We start from the raw sequence: 11,404 nt of genomic DNA on the forward strand, positions 1-11,404 counted from the left end.
CCGTTAAATTAAGCGAAAGAGAGAGAGAGAGAGAGAGCAACAAAAAATGAAAGAAGTCAGAAAAATAGCATGTGAAAGACGGGGAAGGAGATGAGAAAGGGAGAGAACAGAGCAAATGAAAGATAAAAAGTGATGAAGAAATGGAAGAAGAGAGAGAGGAACATAGTGATATCATTAGAAACTAAGACTGATAAAAAGAGCAAAAGAAAGATGAAACACCAAAGAAAGGAAAGGAAAGAATGAAGAGAGAGAGAAGAGAAAGTTAAGAAGGGTGGGAGATGAAGGACTTGGAGATTGTGAAAGGAAGAATGGGAAAGAGAGAGGAGGGACACAGAAAGAGAGTGCAAGAGAGTTAACATTTGGACAAGAAAGATTAGAGGGAGAGGGAATGAGATGGACACAGAGAGAGGAAGAAAGGAAGAGAGGGGAATGTAAAAGAGAGGGAGAGAGGGATAGGAACCTTGCTCAGGGATATTTATGTTAGATATTGGGTTAAGCGTAACCTCTTCAGCCTCAACATTCCACAAAATAGCTTTTTTTTTTCTTTTCCGTTTTTTGATGTCGGCCCCTTGATGAGGGAAAAATAAACAGGAGCGCATTTGCAAGGAAAAGCAGGGCCGCCTCTCAAAGATATGTGCGTAATTAGATTCCATCCACTTTTCGAGGCCTATTATTAAGTTAGAGAGAGTTTACATAGTCCGCTTTTCTAACGACAACAAACAACAGGCAGCCATTCAGAATAAATAGGGCCTTTGTGTTTCTCTTCACCTGGAGGCTGAATACAAATGTTTCTCAGATAAATACTGAGCAGCCACTGATGTAAACTGTGTAATCTTTTTTTAAAAAATTGAAATAAATATTTTAATAACACAATGGCCTCCTGCATTGTGCAGAAAACTGACCGACATCATGTTGAGCTCGGTTTAAAATAGTGAGGTCATGGCTTAGGTGAACTGACCAGAGCTGTGGGTCACTGGAAGCAGATTTAAGAGTCTCCACTCAATGTTAGCCCTTTTCACAAATGCACGGACACCCAGAAGTTTACCTGAAGGGTATATGTAAACATAAACACATGCAAATATTGTCCCAGACTTTAGTGCCCTAGTAAAAGCTCTGGGTAAAGTCCAAGTGAGTGCATGTGTGAATGGAGCCGCTAATGTCCCGGAGTAGTACTGCACAGATGGCACCCCATGCTTAAAGCATGCAGAGCATTTCCCATTCCCGCCATCAAATACCTCGCAGCCTTTTGCGAACAAGTTTGCGATGCCGCAGTGAATGATGGGATTTTCATGTCGTCCTCATTTGCAAGTTATTTTAGGTGGATTGAGAACAACATCCGGGTACGTTAAGCGCTCTTGGCTTTTATGTTCTTGAGAAGAGGAACATAAATTCAGCAGTGGAAGAACACACTAAGAAAAAGGGCTTTCACTCTGTGAGGGTCAACTAGAGCTTCACTGACCAGCATTCAACACAGGCTCTGCATAGTGTTGGTGGTGAAGGTATCAGATGGATGTAAAATCACAGGTTCAGATGGCCCCAGATGTGATGTGGTGGAGTCAGAGGTGGGATGTTTTTGCGGTTAGACTTGAAAGGAGTGGTGGAAGTGTCCCAGCACTCTGCTCCAGTGGGATACCGGCCTTTTAAGCCCTCACCTTCACCCCCGCCAGTCCTCATCAAGGTGGAGATAAAGCAGCTCCCTTTGAACTCCATCAGATACGAGGGCAGCACTCCCATCTCCCCAGATCCCTCCTTCTCTGGACCCCAGGCCTTATCTGCATCCACTGGAGAGGGAGGCTCAAGCCCTCCAAAGAATCGAGATAACAGCCCGGCCAATGTGAGCCATCACCCTGACAGGCCTATAAACCAGCCTGCTCTGGCTCCATTCATCTCACTCTGGATGAGGTGTACACACGTGCCTGTGTGTGTGTGTGTGTGTGTGTTGATTTATTCTCTAAACCTAAATGCCCTGACTTTGTAAGAAAAATGGGTAAACAACAATCAGGCCATTTTTGTTCATTCATTCTAGCGACATTCTGTAACTTCTCTGCGCCGATCAGGGACGGGTCCGGAGCCCACCCAGAATCCTGCAAGGCAGGAACACGCCCTGAACAGGGTACATGTCCATCACAGATCCTTTTTGTTTTAAAAGGCAAATACATTGATTTTTTTTGATTCACTGAAATAAATAACTCCCCAAATGATATAAGCCCTTGTATGTTCAGTGTTGATGTTGTTCAAAAGAAAAAAAACGCATGATTTTGAGGTATATTAAAGTTTAGATGATGTTTTCTTCTTGAACTGCTTTGTCATGTAGAAACCTACATATGTAACATACTGTTACTGTCCAATGAAAAACGTGTATCTCCCTTTTGTGTATTTTTAGTTTACTACATCATTTAAACACAGCAGCTGTCTTTCGCAAACATTGTGTGGACATTTCTTGATAAACGGACCAATAGACATGCTCCAGACGTGCTTGGAATAATATAGTTTATCATGACTGTTTTGGGTTGTACATGATGACAGTGATGATATGGGATATTTTCATAATTTTCAATGTTCAGAGGTCTCTCCACCATTCAGACACAACTAGAGGCTGCTGCCCTGCCATAGCTGAGAGAGAGTGAGAGAGAGGGTGAAAAGCCTGAGCCAGTTCCATTTAAAATGTTTCCCTGGGGCTGCAAACAAACACCGGAAATTTCTCCAGTGCACAAACAGACTAGAATCTAACTGAAATTAAAGTGTATTGTATTAAAATTGGGCAGCACGGTGACACAATAGGTAGTGTAGCAGAGGAGTTTGGCATGTTCTCCCTGTGTCTGCATGGGTTTCCTCTGGGTGTCTGTCGGTGAGGTGTGTGGTGTGTTCTCCCTGTGTCAGCGTGGGATTCCTCCAGGTGACTGTCTGTGAGGAGTGTGGTGTGTTCTCCCTGTGTCTGCGTGGGTTTCCTCTGGGTGACTGTCGGTGAGGTGTGTGGTGTGTTCTCCCTGTGTCAGTGTGGGTTTCCTCCGGGTGACTGTCTGTGAGGAGTGTGGTGTGTTCTCCCTGTGTCTGCATGGGTTTCCTCCGGGTGACTGTCTGTGAGGAGTGTGGTGTGTTCTCCCTGTGTCTGCATGGGTTTCCTCCGGGTGACTGTCGGTGAGGTGTGTGGTGTGTTCTCCCTGTGTCTGCATGGGTTTCCTCCGGGTGACTGTCGGTGAGGTGTGTGGTGTGTTCTCCCTGTGTCTGCATGGGTTTTCTCCGGGTGCTCCAGTTTCCTCCCACGCTTCAAAAACACACATTGGTAGGTGGACTGGCAACTCAAAAGTGTCCGTAGGTGTGAGTGTGTGTCACCCTGTGAAGGATTGGCACCCCCTCCAGGGTGTGTTCCTCCCTGTGATTCCGGGTAGTCTCTGGATCCACTGCGACCCTGAACTGGTTAATGGTTACAGACAATGAATGAATGGATTAAAATTGTGAACCTCACTTTCTTTTTACAGTAAGCTTTTCAATTTCTTTATCGCTATCATCAGAGCATTGCTTTCACACGTGTGTTACTCAGAAACTAAACTCAGGTTTAGTATTCATAGCAATAGCAAGAAAACTAATGATGGGAATGAGCTGATGTTTTCTTTATATCCCTCAGAAAGTGGAGTCACTGCCCAGGACCGTTATAAAATTACCTGCAGAATTAATAGACTTTATCCATTACTGACACCCATTGAAAACGGGGCCTATGTATGACTCCAGGAATAGAAACACAAGTCTATGTATCTGTGTGTGTTCAGTCTCATTTGTCTTGTGCTGGAAAAGCTACAGAGTGATCAGAGGCACATTTTCTCCATTCACATTTCCACTGAAAGCCTGGAGTGTGTGGAATGTTTTGATTGCGTGTCGCTGCTCGGTGCTCTGCCTTTTAAAGTTTATGGAGAAGTGAGTGATAAAAATTCATGGGGACTTTTAAAAGTCAAATGTGTTCAGCCCTGTTAATGCTGTGTTGGGGAGAACATGGGGCGCGCGGTCTGACTTTGATCGCTTCATTTTAAGCGAATAAAATAGACCTGAAGTTTGTAACAGTAGCCCCCATTCGCCGGCCGATTCTTGCGTCATCCTCTGTATAACTCAATTTTCTTCTTCGCCATTGAGAGCCGTGTCCGAGCCCCGAGACCTGGCTCAATAAATCCTGGAGCTCGCCTTGGCATCCACAATGGGACGGCACCGCTCCGTTTGGCAAACCATTGGGCTCACATCAGCAGGCGGCCTTGAGGGAACTGGGCAAGGGAGCTGACGCTCAGACATAAATACTACAGCCCCAGCCAGGTTTTCTGCCTTTTTTTCTCCTCCTTCAGTCAGGGGTGGTCTTACGCTGCTCTTGTGGCCCGCCAACGCTGTCCCACCGCTGCCCAACACACACAGCAACAACACACGGAAAGAATAACAACCACGAGCCATTAGCGCTTCATACTCCAACGCCTGTGCACACTGGGCCTTTTTTCCCTCCAACAGTGGGATGGTGAAAAGAAAAGGATAACAAACCAGATTCCTCACACCATTCCTGATGTAGTCTATCACACAGGGACGTGTAGAGTAGCCTCGATCCATACTCAGTAACACTAACAGCATTGTTAACACGAGTGGAAGTAGCCGGACATCTGGTCATCCAGTATTTATTTTAAAATCGAGTATTAATAAATTGTTTGTCCCACTTTTTTTTTGCTCTACCAATGAAGAGGAGGCTTTATACCCTTCTGCACCACACTTGGCACAGGGCATGGTGAACCTCTCATGTACAGCTGCTCCAGAGCATCACAATATTAAGTGCCCCTAAAAATGAAGTGCGCCACATTCTCAGCCTCAGGGCATATTCATCTTTCCATGAACGACATTACATAGAAAAATAAATTCAGCCTCATTAAGGGCACTGCCTAGTGACAGGAGTGTTCCTCATCAGTTGCACTTTGGTGTAGGCCTCCAGCTCTAATGGCTGCTGTAGCTGCAGTGTGTGTTAACCCCATGTTGACAGCTGGGAGTTCAGCACAGGTCTTACACATGCCAACGCTGCTGAAAAACAGACCTCAAAAACTGAGGGTGCCAACCATCCAGACAAACAGGAGGGGGCACATGCCTGAGCCAGATGGCAATAGAATTTAAACTAAGGGTGTAATTTGAATGTCAAGGGCCATAAAGGGGACTTCATGTTGCATATGTTAGTGAACATAGTCTTAGGAATCTTGCCCAAGGACTTCTACTGGTGTGCTGTAATATCCCTGCCCTCCTCCAAGAGTTACATAGTGCAGTTTCTGCCGTTCTGAATCTCTAGTAACAATGACGGATGTTCTAATCTCCCTAAGCTGTAATTTTGAAGTTAAAATACTACCTAGCGCTGCTTTAACCTCTCCCTTCCTCATGCAACATCATCACATATCTAGTACCTCCTAAGATATAAATACTGAACCTTCTGAATTAAGTAAATAAAGCATGCACTCTGACTTTCGCACATGAATACTGTAAATACTGTAGTGTAAATAGATCGATATCTACAGCAGAGGGCTGAGGAACACTGATAATCCAGGTCTGGAGGTTTAAGGTCATTAGTCATGGATGGAAACGACTTCTCTTTCCTTCTCCAAGTCTCGAAACAAGCCACATCACTCACTCCACAGGTCGCCATGAAGTCTTAATCTTTCATATTCCTCTCTCTCTCTCTGCGTATGACCCTCTGAGGATGAATATTCTTTTATGTACCGGATGATGTCACCCCATCCAGCGCGCTCTGTTTCAAAGTGAGAAATACAGTCTGTTTTATGACCGCGTCGTTTGCAGCGGAGCGGCCGAAAGTGGCCATAAAACATACGACGAGCCTGTTTTTCTCTCTTCTCAACAGCTCTGTCCACGTTTCACATGTTCCTCATCGTAAATATACAAACCCCATCCCGTAAACGACGGGACAGGATACGCAGTGCTGGTAAGAGCAGAAAGTAAAGGGAAAACTCCTCTAACAACGAATACACTACATTAGATGATTTAAATTATGACGTTGTTGTAGTCATACACTTGATCCAGCTTTGAGGTCCACCACTCATTCCGGAAAAGTTGGAACAGGAGAATGTTTACCACAACGTCCCATCACTTTTATCAATATACCGGGTGGGCCATTTATATGGATACACCTTAATAAAATGGGAATGGTTGGTGATATTAACTTCCTGTATGTGGCACATTAGTATATGGGAGGGGGGAAACTTTTCAAGATGGGTGGTGATCATGACGGCCATTTTGAAGTCAGCCATTTTGGATCCAACTTTTGTTTTTTCAATGGAAAGAGGGTCATGTGACACATCAAACTTATTTTGGAACTTCACAAGAAAAGCAATGGTGTGCTTGGATTTAACGTAATGAAATGTGCTGCAATGACCCAGTTACTGCAATCACCGGACATCAACACAATTCCTATCGGCTCCTCACGTGTTAACCTCTGCGACATGTAAACAAAGAGAAACTTTTAAATAACTCATGAAAAAATAAAGTTACATTAAAACCAAGCACGCCATTGTTTTTCTTGTGATATTCCTAATAAGTTTGGTGTGTCACATGACCCTCTTCGCATTGAAAAAACAAAAGTTGGATCCAAAATGGCTGACTTCAAAATGGCCACCATGGTCACCACCCATCTTGAAAAGTTTTCCCCCTCCCATATACTAATGTGTCACAAACAGGAAGTTAATATCACCAACCATTCTCATTTTATTAAGGTGTCTCCATATAAATGGCCCACCCTGTATAATAATGGTCTGGAGACTGTAGAGACACCAGCTGACCCAGATTTGAGATTTGAAGGTTTGCTCTTCGCTTTATTAACCAAGTCTTTGGGCCTTTCCTGGAGGATGCTTTAATACCCAAGGATCATTACATGATGTGAAGTCGCTTTAGAAGAATTTCACAATATTTCTAGTCCCAACTGTTGAAGGCATCAGATTCTGAGTGAACATTCATTCATTCATCTTCTGTCATCATTTTATCCTTCACTTTTAGTCTTCACTGTGGGTCCAAACCTTACAGAGCAATGTAAGTCGTCATTCACATATTCACCCAATCATTCGACCCTGTGGACAATTGCACACACTCACTCTGTCACTCACGCCTGTGGTTGTACCCTGCTGAGCCCAGAATAGCAACAACAGAAGCTCTATTCTTCCTTTACAGCTCAGTGGAGCATCACAGTAATTATAAAGGTGTCGTGTTCCTTAAAAAACAGTGAAGAACTGATTTGCTAATCGCTGCTTTCTGTTGTTATTTTCATTTCACATACTGCTCCAATGTTTTGGACCTGGGGGTCTGGATTATCTGTTGCACCAAAGGTCTGAGCTCACAGAGAAAGAATGTTCTTTCTTCTCTCCTTGCTCCTTTCGTCAGGCAGGAATGGAGAATAATAAACTGGGCCTTAATTGGACTGGACCCCAGTGTCACCTCAGTGTCCAGGCAATAACAACCTGGCATTGCTGCTTTTTAAGGCTGACCAGGGGTTAAGGCAATGTGCGCATAAATTGGACACAGTCAGTCTGTCATGATTATATGCCCAGTAGGGGAGATGTTCTCCCTGCGAAGGCCTGAATGTTTATAGACCGTATCTCTCAGCACCATAACTATTCGTCCACACGCCTGAATGGCAGCTCTACTGCTGCTCCTCTGATGCTGGAATAGCAGGCGCTTTACTGTTAGAGAGAGCCATGTTTAATAACAGGTGCTTTACTGAGTGACTGGGTGACTAAGTGATGGAGTGACTGGGTGACTGAGTGACTGGGTGACTAAGTGATGGAGTGACTGGTTGACTGAGTGACTGGGTGACTGAGTGACTGGGTAACTGAGTGACGGACTGTCTGGGTGGCTGAGTGACTGTGTAACTGAGTGACTGGGTGACTGAGTGATTGTGTGACTGGGTGACTGAGTGATTGTGTAACTGGGTGACTGAGTGACTATGTAACTGGGTGACTGAGTAAATGAGTATCTGAGTGACTGGGTAACTGAGTGACGGACTGTCTGGGTGGCTGAGTGACTGGGTGACTGAGTGACTGGGTAACTGAGTGACGGACTGTCTGGGTGGCTGAGTGACTGGGTGATTGTGTAACTGGGTGACTGAGTGACTGTGTAACTGGGTGACTGAGTAAATGAGTAACTGGGTGACTGAGTGACTGGGTAACTGAGTGACGGACTGTCTGGGTGGCTGAGTGACTGTGTAACTGAGTGACTGGGTGACTGAGTGATTGTGTGACTGGGTGACTGAGTGATTGTGTAACTGGGTGACTGAGTGACTATGTAACTGGATGACTGAGTAAATGAGTATCTGAGTGACTGGGTAACTGAGTGACGGACTGTCTGGGTGACTGAGTGACTGTGTAACTGGGTGACTGAGTAAATGAGTAACTGGGTGACTGAGTGACGGACTGTCTGGGTGGCTGAGTGACTGGGTGGCTGAGTGACTGGGTGATTGTGTAACTGGGTGACTGAGTGACTGGGTAACTGAGTGACGGACTGTCTGGGTGGCTGAGTGACTGGGTGACTGAGTGATTGTGTAACTGGGTGACTATGTAACTGGGTGACTGAGTGACTATGTAACTGGGTGACTGAGTAAATGAGTAACTGGGTGACTGAGTGATTGTGTAACTGGGTGACTATGTAACTGGGTGACTGAGTGACTATGTAACTGGGTGACTGAGTAAATGAGTAACTGGGTGACTGGGTGACTGAGTGATTGTGTAACTGGGTGACTGAGTAACTGGGTGACTGAGTAACTGGGTGACTGAGTGACTATGTAACTGGGTGACTGAGTGACTATGTAACTGGGTGACTGAGTAAATGAGTGACTGAGTGACTGGGTGACTGAGTGATTGTGTAACTGGGTGACTGAGTAAATGAGTGACTGAGTGACTGAGTGACTGGGTGACTGGGTAAATGAGTGACTGAGTGACTGGGTGACTGAGTGACTGGGTGACTGAGTAACTGAGTGACTGGGTGACTGAGTAAATGAGTGACTGAGTAACTGGGTGACTGAGTAAATGAGTGACTGAGTAAATGAGTGACTGAGTGACTGGATGACTGAGTGACTGGGTGACTGAGTGACTGAGTAACTGGGTGACTGAGTAAATGAGTGACTGAGTAAATGAGTGACTGAGTGACTGGATGACTGAGTGACTGGGTGACTGAGTAACTGAGTGACTGGGTGACTGAGTAAATGAGTGACTGAGTAACTGGGTGACTGAGTAAATGAGTGACTGAGTGACTGGGTGACTGAGTAACTGAGTGACTGGGTGACTGAGTGACTGGGTGACTGATCCTATCTAGTGACGCAGTAAAAGCATTTGAAAACTCTGCCCATGTTCAAACCTCTCAGTCATAACCCTTCATTTCATTCAATACAGAAAACTCTAATTAGTCCCAGTCAGTAATTATTATAACATTATAATGATTTAAAAACAATCTAAAAAAATGGACCATGTTCATGAAAGCACTGTACTCGAGCTGAAGAGGTGTCCACAAGGTTGAAGGATGTTGGTGAGGCTGGGATTTGCTTTTACAGCTGGACTATAGCCCAAGAAGGAGACGAGTCCCTCAGAGGCTGGAGATGAATGACATAATTCAAAGAGAGAAGGGGAACACTCTGTAATTAAGGTGAGGTAATTCCAGCATCCCAGAGTGCTTCCTAAGCTCTTTACTGCCCACGATTACCTTCATTTGCGGAAAGCAACCCCCCCTCAAACCCAGGTCCCTGGAACCTCCACTAAATATGGAAGCATTCTGTTCAGCGCAGGGCTGAACACATCACTGCCCAGGGACTAAAAGAGCAGAATAGAAGCAAATGGATCATATCAGACCACCAGCTGCAGAGAAAAGCAAAGGAACATAAGGAGAGGTAAGTCAGAGCCAAAAAGGGAAGCCTACCGCTCTCAGTCTAGGCTTTTTCCGTGGACTTTTTTGTTTTTTTAATAATTCATATGATTTTCCAAGAGCACACAAGCATCATACACTTCTTTAAGGGGTTTCTGATGCTGTGTAATATATTGTTATGTAGGAAAGTGGTCAGAAACATGGACAAACATGATTACAAAACAGCTGCTGCCCCTGGTTTCAGCTGTGTAGCCTACTGCACATGTAAGGAACGTGGAAACCAAAGAAAATGTGAAACTGGGGTTCAGAAAGTGACCAGAAACAATAGAGAAATTTGAACTCATAACAACCATGGTGTCGCAACATTACAGTCCTCATGAGGTTTTCAGAGCAGAAGGTTCAATACTGTACTTGTCAGTTCTGATCACGGAAGTGTTGCGCTAAACACTGTGAACAAGCCACATTAGTATCTCCTTTCGGCTACTGGACCGAGCCATGTTTTCCCTCCGAACGGGAGTCCATTTCTGTCCGTCCCAGATCAGAAGGCCTCATGGTTGTTATGTGGTGGTCGTAAATCTTTGGCGGGGGGCATTCCCTCACTAACAGCCAAAGAAATGCCAGAGAAATGCAGGCGCATGCTAAGCCAGACTTCAAAGGGTTAACCTGATCCCAGAGCTCTGGTAAAGCACAGGGGGTTAACTTAATGTTCGCTGGTGAAACTCTGAGAAGCGAGGGGTTGTGGGAAAAAGTGTCAGCAGCGGCGCAGGGCAAAGAAAAAAGGTCAGAACTAAAGCCAGGCTCAGGGCTGCACCTTCCACATTCAGAGGAAAACACTCAACTGCTCCAGGAACAGGGCTCTGGTGTCCTCCACCACACCTCCATTACAAAGATCACTGATCCAGAGCCAGCTTTTCTCTCTGCTGTTTACACGGTCGAAGCCCGCAGCCCCCACTCAGCAAAGTGTAATAATCCAGAGTTTGAGTGGTTTAAGAGTTAATCTGCAGAAACAGCTCTTATTTATAAACTTTAATATCAGTGTAAACATGACCCTTGACCTTTAGCTTTGCTTCTTGTTATTGTTCAAATCCACGCTGGAGGAATGAAGCCCAAGCAGGTAGCAACAACATGGATATAATTCATAAATAAAATACTAGATTTTATGTAACATACAGATCATATTTTATGTATTGATTTATTATTGTTCTTATTATGGTGGATTATATATATATTTTGATTTCAATACTTGAATTTTGTTTTAATAATTTGTATAATTTTAAGCACTGTATTCTGACCTGAAATCAGTATTTAAGTCCGGTAAGAGATGAATAATAAAGCATCTTGTTGCCTGTTTGATTACTAATACCAGAAAGCGTAAAAGTGATATACAAATAAATTCTGACCAATACCAGTGCTCAGATACATTTTACTATTACTGTTAAAAATTAAAAAAATTTTTAAAAAGGCTAATATTAGTGAAAATATCAGGCTACGTGTTCAGAACTGTTTTATAAATAATTTTCACACTCTCTCGTAATTAAGAGTT

Source organism: Hoplias malabaricus, chromosome 6 (genome assembly GCF_029633855.1).
Source record: "Hoplias malabaricus isolate fHopMal1 chromosome 6, fHopMal1.hap1, whole genome shotgun sequence".
Lineage (NCBI taxonomy): Eukaryota > Metazoa > Chordata > Actinopteri > Characiformes > Erythrinidae > Hoplias > Hoplias malabaricus.